General features: G+C 33.1%; 1 long non-coding RNA gene across 1 annotated transcript; it reads right to left on the reverse strand.

The window, feature by feature from the left end:
- Nucleotides 1-5,648: 5,648 nt before the first annotated feature.
- Nucleotides 5,649-9,560, reverse strand: LOC133200063 (uncharacterized). The gene is made up of 3 exons (XR_009722883.1): nt 9,349-9,560; nt 8,779-8,893; nt 5,649-5,802 (listed from the first exon to the last, which is right to left on the reverse strand). It is a non-coding gene; the product is annotated as an uncharacterized LOC133200063 (long non-coding RNA).
- Between the last annotated feature and the right edge of the window lie 13,284 nt (nt 9,561-22,844).

Consider the following 22,844-nt stretch of genomic DNA (forward strand, 5'->3'; position numbering starts at 1 on the left):
AATAAAAAATCTTGCTGCTTTTTTTTTTTTTTTTTTTTTTTTTTTTTAACATTATTATTTTCCTACAACAATTATAATCTTGTCCGTCCATGTGTACTCATTATTTTTATTTTGCCCCTACATTATAATAATTATTCTCACTTTACAATTATAATCTTTTCAGTTAGTACGGAGACATTATTTTTATACACCTCCAAATTATAATCTTGTCAGTCGATTCGTACACATAATTTTTATTTTGCACCAAGATTATAATTAATCTTGCCTCAACAACTTATAAGACTTCACCTCCTGTAACAATAATGTACTGACTGAAAATAAATAAAAATGTACACGCTTAAAAATTATAATGTACCAAGTCGACGTTATAATCTTTGCAACAATAATAATGATGTGCGCCCTTGTTCGCAATTATTTTTATTTTTCAACAGGAAAGATAACTTCTTTTCTAGTGACAGGAACGAAAACTCTGTCCTCCTGTTGAAAGAATAATTATGTTGAGACGCGATTATAATTGTGACTGCACACATTATTTGAAGCGTGAAGGAAATATCTTGAGCGTGGAGAAATATTATTTGAAGCGTGGAGAAATATTATTTTAAGCGTGACGGAAAACAAGCGTCGATGCGAGGGAGATCGTCACGTGAAAAGGCCACGTGCGCTGTTCGATCATGTAAACAAAGTGGAAGACAGAAAGTCCAACGTTAGCTAGGCTATAAGAGGTAAGTAAAGACTAATCATTAATGTACATGTAAATGACTGGCATCATTCAGATAATGTCTCTTGAATCAGCTGTCAGTTTATTGTAATTAAGCTAGAGCTACCGAACAAACAGGTAGTTCGAATTGCCTCAGACAGCTGTCAGAAATAGATCATGTGCATAAATGTGAGATTAAGCACATACTAGTACTTTATTAAAACCACCTGCCTGATTAAGAGCATATAGGGACGATCATTTGATTGGGGGGGGGGGGACTGATAGATTAAGGAAATAAATATTTTAACCTTGATTTTTAAGTAAATTAACTTCATCCACTGGCATTGCTAGAAATAAAGGAAAACAATGACCCTGTCAGACCATGACTGTCACTGTGATATCCCCCCCACACACACACCCTTCTTGCATGTGGTTAAGTGGTTTTCTGATTTTGGACAAGAAAAGAAAGTAAATAATCATTCTTAGATCAACTGGAAATAAATATTCTGTCCTGTGAATGCTAAAAATAAATAAATAAATAATCTGACTTGACAAAATTTGCCACCTCTACCCCCACCCCTTTATAAAAAGGTAGTGACCTTAACATGGTGAAAAATGTTAAGTATCTTTTGTGGAAAAATCCTCAGGTAGTGTAGATTCAAGTTTGTTTTAATCAGGGGTAGGGTGGGGCTATAATGGATTATCAAAGTTTTACATAGGAATACATAGAGAAAATTTAAAAAATCTTCTCAAAAACAGCAAAGCCATGATTTGTCATATTTATATGGAAGCATTCTCTTAAAGTATAGATTCAAGTTTGTTTAAATCAGGACTCATGGGGGTAGGGAGGGGCCCAATAGATGATAAAACTTATGACAAAATAATCTTTAAAAATCTTCTTAAGCCATGATGAGTCAAATAAATATGGAAGCATACTCATTTAGTGTAGATTCAAGTATGTTCAAATCATGCCCCCCATAGGTTGTGACCACTCATATATTTAAAACTTTTCAATACTGAACTGATTTCCAATTTTTCCTAGCCAAAGTGCTCGGGTGAGCGATGTGGGCCATGGGCCTCTTGTATAAAGAATAATTTGCACATTTTATTTTAGGAGCTATACAAAGTATACAGGTTTAAAAAAAAAAAAGAAAACAGTGTTGTAAAGAAAGAAAAGGATTTTACATTCAAAGAATTATGGATGGCACAGAGGTAAAAAGGACATTCAGTGTTCAAAAGAATTAGAAATTGATTTATTTATCACAGTGGCAGATTTAGCCAGGAAAGGGGGGGGGGGCATTAAGAAAATCTAAAGAGTAATTGCACATTTTTACATTAATCAGAATTTTTGAAAATTATGTACGTCCTAGAATTGATATATTCTGCAGTACAATTTAAAAAAAAAACATGCTGCAGAATATATAAATTTTAGGATGTGGATAATATAGTAGGTGCTATATTTATATTTACATTCTTAATATATTGAAAACAGACATCTACTTTATAATTATTATTAAATACTGTACATTTAAGCTCACTGAGCCCAAGGTTAAAGTGAACATTTCTGATTAAAGAGTGTCTGGCATCTGTCTATCATTCATAAATGTTGAGTCATCTGTAAACTTTTCATATTTTCAACTTTTTTTTCCAGAGTTCAACCAAATTTGTCACTAGACAATATTTGATGGAAAGGATTTAATTTTTTTTCAAATGAAGAGCCAAGGGGAGGTCATAAAGAGAAAATTAATGTTTGACGGTGTCATTTGAAAATCTTCTTAAGAACCACTAGGCAGAAAAATTAAAACTTAAGTGAAAACTTCCTGGCATAGCGTAGTTTCATTTTCAGTCAAATAAGACCCCTTTGAGCACTCTACCATCGGCTCATACATTCACCTCTGTCATCTGCTCGCATATATCACAGTGATAAACATGAAAAATAGTGTGTTTGTTTAAATTCATTTTAATTAAATGCCTGCACTAATTTTGTTCCTAAAGGTAGCTACTTTCCAAGTAGATCTAGAACTATTAACTTAATTTAAAATAATTCTGGGAATGTTATGTTTTTTACATTAAAATGTCAAAATCTTGATGCGAGCCCATTGCAGAGGTGTCTGAGAGAGGAACGAATGACAACTCTGCATAGGAGATTGCCCTTTGAGAGGATGGAGCCACAGTATGGGATTAAAAATTTGCATGGGAATATACTACAAACTAGAAATTTGACCATAGGACATGAATACCCCTACTAGGGCTTATCATGCATCATGAAAATTTGCATTTTTGCATTTGTGTATGAAGTTTGATGATAATATCTTGAAAAAAAAGGTCATTGGAAAGGTCCAGGTAAAAAGGTTGAACAAAGTTGATAAATTCTTAACAAATTTTGCATCAGTGCATAAGCTTACATAAAAGCATATGGAATTGTTTTGTTGAAACTGTGTTACATGCATATAGTTATTTAAGAAAAAAGTGATATCAAGGTCCAAGGAAAAGTCCTGGTCAAAATTTTATGTTGCAGTTCAATAACACTCTTCAAAATGTATCAGCATATGAAGTTTGAATAAAAAATCACAATTTTTTCTTTAAAATTGAGCTTAGCAATTAACACAAAATTGAGAGAAATTGAGAGAAGTCAAGATTAACAAAATTTATGCAACTGAATAGCTCTTATCAATATGTATAAGCATATGAAGATTGATCCAAATCTCTTGAATAGAGCTACTTACTAATCTAAGAAAAATGAGGTCAAGGTCAGGGGAAAGGTCAAATCAAAAATATGTTGATGAAGTTGAATGGGTCCCATCAATATGTATCAGCATATAAGATTTGATAAAAATATCTTAAATAGCTCTTGAAACTGAGCTAAACACTCTAATTTAAGAAAAGTAAGGTCAGGTTCAAAGGAAAGGTCAAGGTAAAAAAATGTTGAGTAGATCTCATCAATATGTATCAGCATATAAAAGTTCAAAGTGTGATGGAAGGACACAAGAACATGTTATGGGGTTCAAGTAAATTTTTAATTACAAACCTTTAGGCTAAGGTGAGGCCACAATATTAGGTAATTTTTCATTGGAATAAAGGACTTTTTTTTTTAAATTCTTCAGCCAGGAACAAGGTGACTAAGGTGAGCATTATGGCCCATGGGCCTCTTGTTATGTGTCCTTTTCAGTGATCAACAATCAGGTGATGTAATAGTATTGTTATATTTCAGAAATGCCTATGGATGACGTCATAACCAATTTTGAAAAATGTTTTGTTTGAAAGAAAAGGATCTGAAGAAGGAGACAGATCTATTTAAATTCGGATGGATTTATAGACTGCCAGACTTATTGCTATCACTTAATTCTGTACTACTAGATCTTTTACACTGAGCCTGTAAGTTTTAGACTAGATGATTTATCTAATTTGAGAATCCATGACATCAATCTTTAAGCATTTCAAGATTACCAATACAGAATATGTACAGATGCAATAGCAGATGAAATCCCACATGTACATACACAAACAGGACACTGATATGTTACTGAAATTTAGAGATATTTCATTTCTCTCTTGTGTGGATTGAAATTGATCTAAGAAAAAAAAAAGGTTTATGTCAGACTGAAACAATATAATAAACAATTTTCTTTAGTTTTGTTATGTGCTTATATTTTTAGGAAATATGTACCAATGTATCAGACAGTATATAGGGAACTTGTACTGAGTCGCTAGTGAGCTAGCTTTTCTAGTGATGCGGTAAAATCTCCCTCTATATTAGACAAGTTAAGCAATGTCGAGCCTGTTTAACCCTTGAATGGGTGACTGCTTCACATTACATTTACATGTAATTTTTTTTTTTTTTGAATACTAAACTTGAGTGTGAATTTCTTCTCATGGTCAAGCATGAGGTACTGCATAATTGTCATTTTTACATTAAAATGCGTGCATGTATTTATGGATTATCAGACACATATACACTATACATAAAAAATGCATAATTTTCCTAATTTTTACCTTTTTTCAGTTTTGACCCCATGTTATAGCCATCATTTGGTTCCTGTACAGTGCGAACAAATCTGTATAATACATCAGTGTTGTTTATGCCCCCCTAATCAAAGATGATTCAGGGGTTTATAGTTTTTGCCCTGTCTATCTGTATGTATGTCCCCAAAACTTAACTTTTCCCATAACTTTTGTTTTGTTGGAGCTATGCATTTCATTTTTCACATGTGTATTCTTTGTGACAAAACCTTTCTTTGGGTACCAACATATTTGACCTTTGAGTTTGACCCATTTTTGTAAAATTTTACCAAACTTTTACCTTGGCAATAATTTCTGAACAGTTGGGGCTAGGGCTTCATATTTCTTATGACAAGACCTTCCCATGACCACCATTAATTTTGACCTTGAACTTGTTGTTCGACTTTTGAAAAACTTTAATCTTCACCATAACTTTTCAAAGGTAAGTGCTAGGGCTTTCGTATTTTACTTGCACATTTCTTGAGACAAGACCTGTCTTTGGATAATAACATTTGTGATCTCTTGACCTTGACCTTGGAGTTTGACATGAATTTGAAAAACTTCGACCTTCACCATAAGCTGCCATATACATACATAAAAATGCCATTATCGCATGTACATACATGTATGGCAGAGCTCAAAGAAGTCAATCCAGCTTTTCCAACATGCATTCCTTTATATGTTTGACATTCAGATCCAAGAAAATACCATAAAAAATCATCACAAATCATCCATTTTCATATAATTTTAATACATTCTTTGGTTTTTTGGTAAATATAAATACAAATTTCATAAATGCAATCAATATAAATGCAGAAATTCAAGTTTGTTCACTCATGCAGATCCCACTTTATCAGCAGTAACCTGAGACACAGATGTGACACTTTAAATGGAGTATTTCATATACATGTACAAATTTATCAAAAATGCATCACTTCCAATTAGTGTCAAATGATGTCAAAAGGACAAATTTCATGTGCAAAATGTTCAGGAACAACACATATTCTTCCATCAAAAATTCTCTGAAATTTGCCAAGACTTCTTTCTTCAAAGTTATTCACATTGAATTTTTGTCCAGATCTGCACAATCTTCTATCACAAATTCCCTGAAATAAAAAGTTTGAAACACAGTTAGAGTTTTTATAATTACCATGCATAATCAAGGGAAACCTGAGATGGAGAATTTTTTTCCTGCCAATTTTTTTCATGATAACTAGTATGAAAAGGAAGCATCCTATTAGTGAAACCAATGGTCTTCATGCCAAAATAAATTGATTTATTGTTTACTTAAATTTTATTACTTTTTAGTTTTCTCCTCATTGAAAATAAATTTCTCCTTCATTTGTGCCAGGTTTAGTTAAAACTAGTCCAGTAGTTCTGTTGAGAAAGTCTGATACATGTATTAAGGTATTCAGTGTATACTGAATGGATTTTGAACCGTTTTGAATCATTTTAAACTAGTTAAAAATGTATTGCTAGATAATGATGAAAGGGAAATGAACCAAATTCACATGACTGATAACATGAAAGAAGCTTGTCATTTTGCACTTTAACATTTTTTGAAGAGTTATCTGCCCTTGATGAAAAACCCAAAAATTTAATTTTATCAAAATATCTGTGGCAAATGATTCATTTTATTTCATATTTTAATAAAGAGAGAGTTTATGCATATTTTCACCTAGAGCTCTACATGAAATTCAAATTACTTCTTACAATATCTTAATAAAACCTGCACTCCCCATAGACTTCATTGTAAAATTCAAGGTGCAATTTATTTGACAATTCTTTGGTGGAGTATTTTTATTTAATAATACCAGGGGTTTTGAAAAGACACCAATTGATGCAAAATTCTTGTATAATATTCAAAGAAAAATATACGAAAATTACTAAACATATATTCTAGATGTTTATCCAAACTTGTTTAAGAAGAAGTGTACAACCGAATATATAGACATTAAAATGTAGCACACAGTTCCTTTAAGTATTGGAACTCTACAACTCCAAGGAAAATGACAATAAAGTTCAAACTACATTGCGTATGTCCTTAAGCTCTCTTGAACCATTGGATCAGATGAACTTCCAGGTCAAAACAGAAAAAGAGACCCAAGTTCAAGAAAATCAAGCCAGGCTGATGGATTTGAGAAATAATGCATCTATGATCTACATTTTATTTCATTTGTCACAAGTCCTTTTTTTGTGGTCAACGGAGTTTGGCTTTAAATTTTTTGTTCTATCTTTTATTCATGTACACAATATGATGAATAATATAAGGTAAACTGCCAAAAGACATTCTGTTATATGAGTGATGAATACAAAACCAATAACACTATTAATAATTATGCCAAAACATTTTACATTAAATAGTACATAATTATATTAATGCAATGCTATGCATACAGTAAGCATAAATCTACAGGAGACCCACAAGGAATTTACAAAAATATTAAATGCCTAAGAAAATAAGCAAAAATAAAAAGGTCTTTGACCCCCTAGGAAAAACAGACCCTTGTAAAATGGTTAGGAGTGTCATACATCTGAAGTGACTTGTCCTGGCTACACCCCCCCCCCTCCTTGCAATGCCAAGGGGCCCTGATTCAATACATTGCATGGGACCCCTGGTCAATTTCATTCATTAATATCATGGGCTGACTGTAGCATTATCTTTAGGGGAATTTTCAAATCCATTGTTTTTCTCATCTCTCAACCAATCACATTAAGCCATATTCTATGATAAACAACTTGTAACAGGTGATTCTTCCTGTTTACATTATCATATCTAAATATTTCTGAAAGCTTCAATTTGATTGGTGCTTCTCAATGAGAGAAGCAAGACTTAAAATATCACATGAAATTAGCCAGGACCCAGGACCCCTGGCATTGCAAGGATGTCCCCCATGATACTTTTAAAACATGTCTATCCAAGTGTTTTAATGAGTACAATTGTTTTGTTGTGTACATTTTATTCATATGTGTATTTAACTATTTATATATGACTATGACCAAAAAAAAAAACAAAAATCAAAAAAAAAAAAAAACAGCGGCATACTGAATATTTGACTGATGCTTACAAAATAAGAGCCCTAAAGGCCATATATCTCACCCGAGCACTGTGGCTAGGAGAAAAAAAGCAGAAATCAGTTCAGTATTGAAAAGTTTAAATACATATTGGTGGTCCCAACCTACCCCTAAAGTGGTGGGGCATGATTTGAAGAAACTGGAATTTACACTTACTGAGGAAACTTCCATATTTATTTGACTAATTGTGGCTTTCAAAGATTTTTTAAAGATTAATTTCCTATAAGTTTTAACTTTCATTGTGGCCCCAACCTTCCCCGAGGGATCTTGATTTAAACAAACTTGAATCTACACTATCTGAAGAAACTTCCATATAAATATGACTAATCATGGCTTTGCTGTTCTTGAGAAGATTTTTTTAAATTTTCCCTATATATTCCTATGTAAAACTTTGATAATCCATTATAGCCCCACCCTACCCCTGATTTAAATAAACTTGAATCTACACTACCTGAGGATTTTTCCACAAAAGTTTCATCTTTCCTGGCCCACAGATTTTTGAGAAGAAGATTTTTAAAAGATGATATTAATTTTTCACTAAATTAATTTGTAATTATCTCCAGTTGGAAGGAAGCGTGGCTTTTATTTGAACAAACTTGAACCCCCTTTACCCATGGATACTTTGTTGTTAAGTTTGGTTGAAATACATGTAGGTCAAGTGGTTCTTGAGAAGAAGTAAAAAATGTGAAAAGTTTACAGACAGATGGACACTAGACAAAATGTGATTAGAAAAGCTCACTTCAGCCTTTGGCTCAGGTGAGCTAATAAAAAGCAAAGTAAAAAAAAAAAGTTATCGCCTACCTACCTTCCCTAATATTTTTGGCATGTTACCAAAAACAAACACATTATAATTTTTTAATTGGCTTAAAGGGAGAACAGTCCCTCATTCCAGCTGAACCCAGATTCTCCCCACAAAGAAAAATACTTTTTGGAAAATATTTAAGTTCTCCATTGTTAACAAAGGCTATATTTTTTAATGATATTTATCAAGGACTTAATCACCTTACCAATAACTTTTGAAATAGAGCAGCGGGTATCCCTTGCACTGTATTCCCCAGTTCTTGCTTCCAGGCAGAATTTATTGTTCAATAGTTCCATTTTCTATCTGAATTCTCTTTGAATCTGTGGCAGAAAGACAAATTGTATGCAAAAGCTAAAAAATATCAACGGGTACATGTACGAGTATGATTATGGCATGTACAAAGTAGTAGACATGGTAGATGAGAAATAATTTTGGTTAGGAAAAACATTTTTCACCATGTTAAGGTCACCACCTTTTCATAAAGGGGTGGGGTAGAGGTTAAAATATTTATTTCCTTAATCTATCAGTCCCCCCCCCCCCCAATCAAATGATCGTCCCTATATGCTCAGGCAGGTGGTTTTAATAAAGTACTAGTATGTGCTTAATCTCACATTTATGCACATGATCTATTTCTGACATCTGTCTGAGGCAATTCGAACTACCTGTTTGTTCGGTAGCTCTAGCTTAATTACAATAAACTGACAGCTGATTCAAGAGACATTATCTGAATGATGCCAGTCATTTACATGTACATTAATGATTAGTCTTTACTTACCTCTTATAGCCTAGCTAACGTTGGACTTTCTGTCTTCCACTTTGTTTACATGATCGAACAGCGCACATGGCCTTTTCACGTGACGATCTCCCTCGCATCGACGCTTGTTTTCCGTCACGCTTCAAATAATATTTCTCCACGCTTCAAATAATATTTCTCCACGCTCAAGATAATATTTCCTTCACGCTTCAAATAATGTGTGCAGTCACAATTATAATCGCGTCTCAACATAATTATTCTTTCAACAGGAGGACAGAGTTTTCGTTCCTGTCACTAGAAAAGAAGTTATCTTTCCTGGTGAAAAATAAAAATAATTGCGAACAAGGGCGCACATCATTATTATTGTTGCAAAGATTATAACGTCGACTTGGTACATTATAATTTTTAAGCGTGTACATTTTTATTTATTTTCAGTCAGTACATTATTGTTACAGGAGGTGAAGTCTTATAAATTGTTGAGGCAAGATTAATTATAATCTTGGTGCAAAATAAAAATTATGTGTACGAATCGACTGACAAGATTATAATTTGGAGGTGTATAAAAATAATGTCTCCGTACTAACTGAAAAGATTATAATTGTAAAGTGAGAATAATTATTATAATGTAGGGGCAAAATAAAAATAATGAGTACACATGGACGGACAAGATTATAATTGTTGTAGGAAAATAATAATGTTAAAAAAAAAGAAAAAAAAAAAGAAAAAAAAGCAAGATTTTTATTTTGGGATGATAATTATTTTTGGTATAATTATATAGGAAAAAATAATAATAATGTGGGGGTACCCTACGGCTTTCCATAATTGGGCTAAATAAAGATAATTTGTACACATAGTATGGTAGTATGGAACGTGATAATTGTAATTTTTGCCGGGAAATAATAATGTTGTTAAAATAAGGCAGAGATTTTTTTTTTATTTGGGGTGGTTTTTCTTAGTATTTATGGTACAATTATAAATAATGTGGAGGTACCCAAATTGAAAAATAATAATCACAGCTAGGTTAAGGCTGTCCGAAGGCTTAATATGCATTAAATATAAACTATTTTATATTGAGCAATGTTTTGATTTCAATTTGTAATCTATATATACATACACAGTTAAGTTGTAAAGAAAGTTGAATAAGGTATTACAAAAAAGCATTTTTGTGATGTCACATGACTGTGTTGATCACGTGACAGACACTTATAAATTTTCTTAAATTTTGCAATAAAAACGCATCGGCACAAGTGAAAAACAAAATTACTGTGAACAGCTTGTTACATAAACCAATTAAACGTTTTCTTGGGTATATATAAAGTGCTGGGGGGCAAGTCTGAATTTCATATCATAAGAAAATATTTCACGAGAAATTCAACTTAACCACATACAAGAAGTCATTTTCCACTCTTTATCGCAATTTATACAAAATAGGATAAAGTACATACAATCCCCCAGCAAAATTCAGTTAGAGGACATATTTCTCTAGTAGATTCACACAGAATATCTTCAATTAATCCTTATTATTCACTTGTGCCACTCTAACATATATAAGATTTGTAAATTCTAACTCTGTCTACGGATGTGTAAGAGGGAGCATTTCACATTCTTTTTTGTAATTGTTTGAATACGTACATGTAAGACAAGAAAAAGGAATAACGATATTATAATTCAAATATTCACCATCATAACAGCCTTAAAACAACAATCAAGACACATAATTTTAACATCAACGTAAAAAAATTCTACATGTGATGTGAAAGGAATGTAAAAGTTATGACACTTTCCCCGTCATGTCAGCTCAAGTATGCATTGACTTGACGTCATATGCTATTATGACGTCATATCTAGGTAGTTCAGAGAAGTTACTACGGCTGGTACACTGTGACATTCTCCTAGCCGCGATGTAAACAAGCAAGATTTTTATTTTTGGATGAGATAATTATTTTTGGTATAATTATATAGGAAAAAATAATAATAATGTGGGGATACCCTACGGCTTTCCATATTAAACATTTATAAATGTCATTTAATTTCGTTGCAAACATATGCGGCGGTATTGTAATTTGAAGACAAGTAAACACAAAAATTAGTCTATTATATCCTGGTAAATTTTATATTATCTTAATGAAAATAAAAAAAAAAAGTTTTTTGTTTTATGTCACATGGGTTATTCAAAGAAACATTAAAATCATAACACAGGAAAGAGAAAACAGTGGTAACATCTCTAGATTTCTAGTAGATACAGCCTTTTAAGTTATCATGATTGTTCCAATATTTTTTGTTAATAATAGGATAAAGGTTGTTACCGAAATTTTTATTTATGATTTTATCCGAAATATAATTTTGTTTTACCTTCTTCACTTTATATTGGAAATGTTTTAATGGAAGTATAACAAAATGTTTTTTTTTTACTTAAAAATGTTAAATTTGCATTGCATTGGTGCAGATGATTAAATAAAGTTGTCTTTGCAGATGTCTAAGGAACGGAAGATAACAGCGCTGTATCAGCAGATTTGACCAGCAAGTCGTATTTCATGAAGCTGGGAAAGTGAGCCCCACTTCTCAAACTGATAAAGTCATTGTGGTTTAAGATGAAAAAGAGATCTTGGAACTAATATGTGGCAACAACAAAACAGAAAGAACAATTCAGACTTCACCTGCCTCCACAGTTGAAAGAACAACACAGATATCTTTGGTTAAGAGTCCTGTGATGATGGATGCTGCAGTGCAAGCCAAAGTTTCATCAACATGTAGTTCTTGTGAAGTGCCTAATCCTCAACTACCTCAAAATCCTGGTGAAACTGGGACATTACATGAGCAGATTGATGAAATCCTAGCCATTCTAAAGGGATAGCAGCAGTGTGACCGATCAATCAATAAGTGCCAGTGAAGTCTAAGGATTGGCAGTAAACAATGTTCCAAATGGCAGCACATTCAAGACGACACCATCCATTACAATTATCCCACCTAAGGAACCCCATCAACCCCAGTTCTCCAAGAAACAGCTGCTATAACGATGAACATCCCAACCATTGTAAGTGGACTTTCACCAATCAATAACTCAGAAAACTGTCAAGGAGAAAATTCATATGAAGATACCAGCACTTAAGCCCCTCAGCTATTCACATAGCTACCTTTGGTCTTTCAGACAATATTGCCACCAAGGCTTCTTTTCTTCTGGTCTTGTAGAGCGCTCGCTCCGTGATCAGGAGGTCGTGAGTTCGAATCTCGGCCGCGACAGACCTAAGTCGATAAAAAATAGGTAGCAACTGTTCCTTCGCCATGCGCTCGGCACTTTGAAGTGAAAGTTGCGGGTCCTTCGGATGAGACCTTAAAAACCGAGGTCCCGTGTCACGGCAGGCGTTGGCACGATAAAGATCCCTCACTGCTCAATGGCCCTGAGTGCCGAGTAAAGGTCAAAATTTGAAGCCCTTCACCGGTATATGGTGACGTCTCTATATGAGTGAAAAATTCTCGAATGGGACGTAAAACAATATACAATCAATCAATCAATCTTCTGGTGTTCAACTCACCATGTGCTAAAGCCGGATCCTGTTAAACTAGGCCTTGAAGAATATGAATATGTGGTAGGCTTTCTCTAACTCCATTTCTCTTTCTAAAAACCACTGAAACGTGCCATGAAATTCCTCTCTTAGCACACCAATCCATTGAATCCCCTCGGAAATTTCTTGGTAAAAATTTCAAGGCCCAATCAAGAACTGTAAATATATCAGATTCTGACATTGCATGAAAAGTGTTTTGTTTGGCAACATCCTGATTTTTAGCTCTTAATGTATGCATTTTCAAATTGGTGATTCCCTTTTCAGCTTGAAAAATGCTAAACATTGTCACTATCATTTCTGTTGGACAAATGCTGATTTAACGGTTGCAATGATATCACAAATCTGTTGCCGATATTCACATATTTCTTCACGTTCTTCAGAAACAGCTTGGAAATTTCCACTTTTATTACCGAGAGCAAAATTTCTGCTTTTATCTGGGATTGTCGACATTTCTGCAACTTGTGCCTTAAATGAGAACAAATAGAATAAAGATACAATTTCCATAGTAAAACAAGTTACACATTAAACAGAGTAATAATGCTCACTATGATACCCCAATATGTTTTATCCCGGGCGCCCTTTTTGATCAAAAATTTTATCATCTCTTCTCGAAAGAGATTGAATACCTTCATCATCATGATTATCCACATACATGTATCATATACTTTCTGTGTGGTATGTTCACATGGTTAAAATTTATCAAGAAGTTGGATGAGTGACCGTAACAAAGTTAATTATCTCCATTTTCGATAACTCTATTGCACACCTTTATGTAACAATATATATTTTAGTAATTAACTTTTTTTAATATATTTGATCCAATTGAAACATTTGAAGCTGCTGTGATATGTGAGAGATTTTTGTTGTTTGTTGTTTAACGTCCCTCTCGAGAATTTTGGACTCATATGGAGACGCCATCGTTTGCCGGTGGAGAGCTGCAAATCCAATACTCGGCACTCAAGGCCATTGAGCAGTGAGGGATCTTTTTCGTGCCAACTACGCGACTCTAGACCAGACGCTCTAACCACTGCGCCACGTAGGCGACGTGACAGATATTAATTTACTCATTTTCAAAACTAATTAACATTGTTTGCGGAGGGTATTAAAGTGTCTTTTGAGGTGATAATGCCAAGTAAGTTTATATGTATACCTTGTAATCTGTTATAGCTAAATTTTTGCTCCAAAAAGTAGATCCTTGAATCTCTTGGCCAAAAAAAAAAAGAATAGTTAGGTCATCAGAAAAGAAACCAAAGTCATTTTAAAAGAAAATACAAAAGACACAATTGAAACCCTCCCTGACCTGTTCACTGCCCAAATGGTTAGATTCAAGGTATATTCTTAACTAATTGAACACAATCGGTGAAACGTAAACATTAACAGTAACAGAGCTTGTGTCCTGTTTCCAAAAACTTTTACGTTTCACAAGGCGAGTTCAATTTGGTAAAATATGCACACATCACGGACAGACGATACTGGTGAGTTAGTTTGCTTTTTCACATTTTTACTCTGAATTTTCTGGATTATAATTTTAAGTAGTATAGTGAGGGACATTTCATGCTAATCTGAGGAGCCACCAAATTTGAGGTGCCTACGATAGATCACGGAAGTGTATTATACCAGGATAACAAGATCAGGAAGTCAAAATCGGATATGAATAAATCAATAACACGAAGGTTTTAATCCTTTTAACAACTAAATCCGTTCATCAATACATAGAAGTAATATTTACATATTAAAATACTTTTACACGTGGTATACATATTAAAATACTTTTACACCTGGTATTTTTTTGGGACCATTTCAACAGATGTCGTGTAATGTTTATTCTTCGGGTTTATAAGAACAAATTTCATTTAATTAATTTGTCAATGTGTAATCCAAGAGTATGTATGAAGTGTAATAAAGTCGGGGAAAATATATTTGCTATATGTTCTGATAAGAGGAGGCAAATTTGATATTTTCTTTGTAAAAGAATGAATACAAAAGATTGTACCCAATTGCTCTGGATTAATATAATGCAATGAAAAAGACTGTAAGATTTGTAGGTGATGATACAATAATTAACGTTCCTTATGAGGATCGTAAGGGAGAATGGATGTTAATGGCTGTGGACAGATGTCGTTTTCAGAGACGGATCGATAGTCTATCACAAATCCTCGAACCAATACTTGAGTAACATTTAGTTTCATATAGATTAAGATACTCGTTCAAACGTTTAACGATAAAACAATATTAAATTAAAGTATTTAGAATTCCGTAATTCAGTTCCATTACAAATGAAATAAATAAAAGTCAGAATAGACCCTAATATTAAGAAGAGTGTTCCATTTAAGGTATATTTAAAATACATGCTAGATTATAAATATTTAAAAGATGTGTATAAATGCAGTAAACATGATTCGGAAAGGATTAATTCCATGAGTAATGTGTGATTGTATATTATTATTTCACATCCTTGTTTGATTAAAATCAAATGTAATTATTAAACGTTTCATTTGACAAACTTCCGTTTGGTGTACTATTATTTTAGAAGATGAAATCATTTGAACGTTATAAACCAATCAGGAAAATATTCGGAAATGACAATGTTTCCGATTTAAACTCTGTATAAGTATATTAGGTACATTCATTTAGTTAAAAAAAATGATCACAACAACATGTCTTCTACCCAGTGTAGTCTAGCATAAGGAAACGAGCGATACATTCAAGCATGTACATTAGGCAATGGTGAACGCAGAGTCGAAATACGGTAATGGAAATCAACGGAAAAACGTCAGTTCCCTACTAAGAAAGGCATCAGTTTAAACTTGCAGCTTCTTAAAACACTTACGCTTTCCATTGATTTGATCGACACAGCCTTGGCCAAGAAAGAAGATCTGAACTATCATATCGGTGCTAATATATTCTTGACGGTCAAAGGTGACAGTGGCATCAGTTTAAACTTGCAGCTTCTTAAAACCCTTACGCTTTCCATTGATTTGATCGACACCCTTGGCCAAGAAAAAAGATCTGAACTATCATATCGGTGCTAATATATTCTTGACGGTCAAAGGTGACAGTCCCTGTGTTAACAAAGAAAAAACTGGAAACCAGAGAATGAAGAAAACCTCGTACCCACCAAGAAGGGGATTTGCCTCCGCCCTTTCGAATACTTAAATCTGAAATCACATCTGAGTAGAATTGAAAAAGCTGTTCCCGAACTTGAAAACACCGAACCCTGTTTCCTACAAGACAGTCATCAAAATCAACTAGGAATGCTTCAATGTGCAGTGTGTAATCCCTTAGAATATCAGAACTGGTGAAACGATTACAGACGAAATGTGTCGAAATATTTACAATGTAAAAAACTGTATAATTGTTTGTGACAATCACACCTTTTATGTATTGTGAATCGCTATTTTAACCTTGTGTTTAAATTCGTATTAAGTATAATTATGTATTTAAATAAATATATGTATCAAACACGAATCCATAATTTTGTTATAAATCATAATTAACCATCGAAATGCGAATAAAGTACAAATCAATGGTTGAACAAAGCGTTGTGTATCGAGCAAAAAAAATTTTATACGAGTAATATGATGTCTTCTACCAAGTGTCGTTTAAAACTATAATCTTATACAACAATAAATGGTGTATGAAAAAAGGATTTTCATCAATGTAAATTGCGGAGAATAAGTTCATTACAATTCTCCCCCCCCCCTACCTCCGTGTGTATACTCCCAAACACCAAACGAATTCGATCACAAACCAATACGACACATCGGAGGAGGGGGGAGCAGGGTTGTGCTTGTTTTGTTTTGAATTCTTAGCAAAACACTGTTGTCGACACCCGAATTATGTAATCTAAAATAATTTTATACAAGTCATTTATGTTGTTTTACACTTTTAAATCATTCAAATGAAAGAAAAACCAAAGATGAGTGTTGTGTATGTAACAGGGGTGTCACTATGGAAGCAAACACAATTGAACACTCCTGTCAGGGTTCTTCAATGATTTATTGCACAGTGGAGTGATAGTTATAATATGTAGTATATTGTGTAAGCCCTGTTAATATCATAAAACAACAATAAATATAATGTAAATAATTATCACACACAATGTTGATTATTTTACATAAAGATAATTATTGAATTATCATCGTTTATATTTACATTGTCATCAAAGGGAGATAACTCTCGAATATATTAATCTTACATATTACTCCCATAATAGTCATAAAAAATATATTTAAGATTAAAAACATATAAATCTAAATCTCACCATTCTATGGGAATAGGCTTTCCCACAAATTGTTATACAAGTATCTACATGATTGGTGATCTGTAATTTAATACAATTTATTTAAAAATATTATCCCTTTTAAAAATATATATGAAATATATGGAGATAACGAACAGTATTCAAGCTCAAAAGTCCATTATACAATACAAAATAGGAGCAGAGCAAACACGGACCTCCAAACATCAGAGCTGGGATCAGGTGCCATGGAGGAGTGAGCATCCCCTGCCGACCGGTCACACCCGCCGTGTGCTCCTTGTCATGATCGGGAAATAACGGAAAAATCCGTCGACAATTCAGTGTGTAAATAATGGTCTAACAATTAGTATGAAAAACGTCAGTCAGCATTTGACTCAATGATAAATTGTATTTGCTGACAAGGTCATTGTATCGACCAAAGAACTTACGAAATGATGACTTTAAACGAGACAGCTGATATTCTTGTTTCATCAACTTATTTGTCAATAATTTACCTCGTTTTAGAAATTGTACATACGTAGAGCATGCTCTTGCGTATCGAATCAACTGAGAGATATATACTCCGTATGCAGGTGATGAAGGTATATTGCTGCATAAGTAAGGGAAGTTGACGATATATCAATTGCTCACTTTGAACAATATCATCAAATATATACTTGATCATCATAAAATATATAATCTGATTAACATCAAATTACTTCTGTCAAATACTTAATATTGATCTTGTAATCAATAATAAATATACATCATAAAATAATTTTCTTTCAAATTCATTCATTCACTTTAGTAAGTGCAAATGGAAATGGCTTTTGCGTACTATAGGATGAACATTTAAAATATGAAATGATATTAGTAACTTACCAGAAATGGAAATCTGTCCAAAGTCAAAAATGTCTTTTATGAATATATATTTATAGTCTGGTCAACTCAACCACTAAACAAAGAATGCTCATAATAAAGCGGGAAAACTCCAACCCAGTCAATCAAACCAATAGAATCAGACTTTTCAAATCAATAACCAATAAAAACCAAAATAACAATAACCACTTCCAAAACACCTTAGCAATGCCCTTAGGTGTATATATATAAGTATGTACAGGTAAGGGAGAACTAAGGGGTGGATCTAGGTTTTGAATAACAAATTTAAATAAAAGTTAAAAAATATATTCTGGCAAGTTCTGTTACTTTATTTTTGAACAAATCCAACACTATTACATTAAAAAATGTAACAGGGATGTCAGCCTTAGGCTTCAACTTCATTGCCTTCCAGGCAATAAGCATGTTCTTCACCTCCTCCTTTGTCATCGCTGCTTCTTCAGACATGATTGTTGAATAATTGTATGGTAACACAAATAATAGTACACAATATTTACAATGCTGCAGAATAATACACAATATTTAAAATAAAGCAACTGTATGTACCTGTAATTTATCTCAGAGTGAAATAAAATTGCGAATAATTCCAGGAGGGTAGTTCAGAATGAACTAATAATCTTTGGGAAGGTATAAACAATATCAAAATATAAATAGAAAATTAAAGTAGGATGCACTTCCGCTAAGTGTTGCACTTCCGGTCAATAAATGCACTCAAAATATTTTATCTTATGGCTGAAACACAAAATACTATTTACAATCTGAAATAAAGAAACTTTTAATTCTTTGCACTGTAATAAGCAAGTTTGGTAAGCATGAATCAATTCAAAAAAAAAAAAACAATTCAAAAGTATCAGCGAATAATTTCAATACTGAAAACAAACAGATAACTTTGTCAATATGAACTTACTTGTCGATCAAAATCAGCTGATTTTATGTTGAAGAAATGAAGTGCAAATAATCAAATAAACACAAGGTTTTAAGCTGAGATATTTACCTGAGACGTAGGAATCTTTGAGATAACAACACAAGAACACAAAACTGAATGCAAAGATTGTTGTTGATGTTTTAAAACAAAATTTAAGTGCTGAAAACAAAAAGTTAAGAATTATCGAATCACGTTTTGTAAACTTCCGGTTTATGAATGAAACGGATTTCGAGCTCGATCGGAATTCGCAAAACAAAACCGAACTCGACTGAAATGCGGAGATGAAACCGAACCCGATCTAAATTGATACGAATGAAATTATACAAGCACTACTGTAAACAATAAATAATATGTACAATTTAAAGGTAATGGGATTTTGGGTAATAGGGTGTTTGGGATTAACTACCAGACAATTACATAACCACTGATAAAACTGAAGCAATAATGACCTCACAAAATATCACGACAAACTCAGATCAACTGACTTGAATACGACCAATATAACTAGTAAATTCAACTGTTGTAGTCTTACTGTCTCGTCTGTAAAATGTCAGATGAAAGATATAGCAATTAGCTACTAATTAATACTGGGAATGGAGTGAGGGAAATATGTGCTCTGTTAATTACACAACTTACCCATGCACTCACTCTCACTGTAGTTCTTCTTACATCTTAAAGTTCTAATACCAGTATGTACACAACAAAAAAATAATAACAAACCCAGTTATGACGGACAGAACAGACAGACAATGATCAACTTTGATCTATAAAAATATTACTAGCTAGCTAAATGTAGGCCTGTTCAAAAAAATTTACACCACTGATCGATCGTGAATATTAAATTCTTTACAAAGAAAAAATATGTATGCAAAATCAACTCTAACGGTGCACCAAGTTCTAAAATCTACAGTTTATAAACATGCATGTAACTCACCAGCTGGTAAAGATAAATATCACAGATTAAAATATTGCATGCAGTCTCAAGTGCACTACACCGGTGTCACTGATGATCCTTCAGAATGTCACTTGTTAGGCGCGGATCAAAGTTTGTAACTTGGGTGGATAAACACAGTCATCACAGGTAAGTTTATGCGTCACTGACGGCCTGACAATCTCCATGGATCCGTAAACGTACCACACACCATATACTTGTCTCCAGTCTGCTTCTGATATGTACTCAGTCACTCAAAGCCACTGTGCCCCACGTTGGGCGCCAAAAATGTAACAGGGGTGTCACTATGGAAGCAAACACAATTGAACACTCCTGTCAGGGTTCTCCAATGATTTATTGCACAGTGGAGTGATAGTTATAAAATGTAGTATATTGTGTAAGCCCTGTTAATATCATAAAACAACAATAAATATAATGTAAATAATTATCACACACAATGTTCATTATTTTACATAAAGATAATTATTGAATTATCATCGTTTATATTTACATTGTCATCAAAGGGAGATAACTCTCGAATATATAAATTTCATAATAGTCATAAAAAATATATTTAAGATTAAAAACATATTAATATAAATCTCACCATTCTATGGGAATAGGCTTTCCCACAAATTGTTATACAAGTATCTACATGAATGGTGATCTGTAATTTAATACAATTTATTTAAAAATATTATCCCTTTTAAAAATATATATATCAATTGCTCACTTTGAACAATATCATCAAATATATACTTGATCATCATAAAAACATATAATCTGATTAACATCAACTTACTTCTGTCAAATACTTAATATTGATCTTGTAATCAATAATAAATATACATCATAAAATAACTTTCTTTCAAATTCATTCATTCACTTTAGTAAGTGCAAATGGAAATGGCTTTTGCATACTATAGGATGAACATTTAAAATATGAAATAATATTAGTGACTTGCCAGAAATGGAAATCTGTCCAAAGTCAAAAATGTCTTTTATGAATATATATATATATATATATATATAGTCTGGTCAACTCAACCACTGAACAAAGAATGCTCATAATAAAGCGGGAAAACTCCAACCCAGTCAATAAAACCAATAGAATCAGACCCTTCAAATCAATAACCAATAAAAACCAAAATAACAATAACCACTTCCAAAACACCTGAGCAATGCCCTTAGGTGTATATATATAAGTATGTACAGGTAAGGGAGAACTAAGGGGTGGATCTAGGTTTTGAATAACAAATTTAAATAAAAGTTAAAAACTATATTCTGGCAAGTTCTGTTACTTTATTTTTGAACAAATCCAACACTATTACATGTAATACTTCATATTGCTATCACCCCTCACGGACACCTGTTGTCGTGACTGATCCGAGAGACCAAAATCGCCGGACTGTTTTACTATGAGAGAGGGGGGTGTTAAGATCGATATACTACAAACGCAATATAATTAATCATTAACTATTTTCAATTTAACCTATGTTACATTAATTCCCATATAAAATGTATCAAAATAGAGCTGGTCTCAATGTATTAATTCCTGAATTATACTAATAAAACTAAAACTTATTCCTGATCCACCCTCCATCCATACAATTATATAAGACATCGAAGTCCAAAGCAGACCACCCTTTTGAGACCAAACACCGAGTAAAGATGTTGTGGATTTTGATGATGATTCCCCTGATTGTAAAGGGATGCGAGCGGACGAATTATGGTGTACGATGCCGGCTCTTCGAGGAGCAATAGATGTTGAAACATCGGAATGCAGATATGGTCCAGATCATTTATCTAAGCCACGGTGTGGATCTGACAGGGTTTCCGCGGCTGCGGAAATTCGTTGTTAGAGAGTCCGCGGTGCCGTGCGATGCAATTAACAAAATAAACATTCGTAATGCTAAACGATAAGATGTGTCAAGTAAATTGGTTTCTATTATTAAATGAACCTAAACAAAATTAATTTTTTTTTAATCAACAAAATTTAAAACGAATACTAGTATATTTATTGTTATTTTAATTTCTTAAAAGGAGACCCAAGGATCCCAATCAACACAACCAACAACAACATCACCCGCTTTGACCACCACTTTCAGTGAGATTGCCGCCCTGTCATTCAGTAAGTATACACATTCAATAAGAAAAAAATATTAAAAGAAAAAACAAACAAACTGTCAAAATATTTATTTTACTGTTTAATCTTCACATGTAGATAACCCCTGGATTTATGCCACCGGTATTGCCTCAAGTGTATTGGTTTTGATCACCCTAGTCCTGTGTATTGTTTGTGTTAAGAGACAGTGTAGGAAACATCGCCGCACAATAGACATTGAACTTGACTATGTCAGTTCAATATCAGAGTTTGACTCTTCGGTAATGAGAGAAATTAAAATTGACTAATTGCAGTGGTGTATGCTTTGTACAAAGGGATGGCGGCGATGCAGACTGGAGAGAGACAACACCGTCGACAAAACCGGCAGCCTCTTCCTGTTGTGGACGATGCACTCCCCCCACTACGACGATCGCAGCGACAGAGACGTCGACCCAATCGTCTTGTGTACGAAATGTACACTCTTTACTATCACATTTTAGACTGTAATATAGACTCTTTAGTGATACCAAGTTTATTGTACATTTGTCTTTTTTACTTTAACTGAACCAGAATTGATCTTATTTGAAATTGTAACGAAAGTAAAGATTATAACATGTGCATAATAAATATTCAATTAAAAAAAAATATTTGTTTAATAAGTATTAATAAAGGTTTTCCTTAAGGAAAAGTGAATGAATGAGTCCTAAAACATTAAAGCTTCCGCAGAAACCTTCTGGGCTCCAATTCCTTCTTTAAATCTTCCAATTCTTTCCAGCTTGGCAACCCTCTTTTCCAATTGCAAGTTAAGTTGTTCAATAGTCTGAAAGTTTTAATACACGCAAATTTACTAATCATAA

Source organism: Saccostrea echinata, unplaced genomic scaffold, assembly GCF_033153115.1.
Source record: "Saccostrea echinata isolate AGI-Se365-2 ecotype Australia unplaced genomic scaffold, CSIRO_AGI_Sech_v1 ptg000036l, whole genome shotgun sequence".
NCBI lineage: Eukaryota > Metazoa > Mollusca > Bivalvia > Ostreida > Ostreidae > Saccostrea > Saccostrea echinata.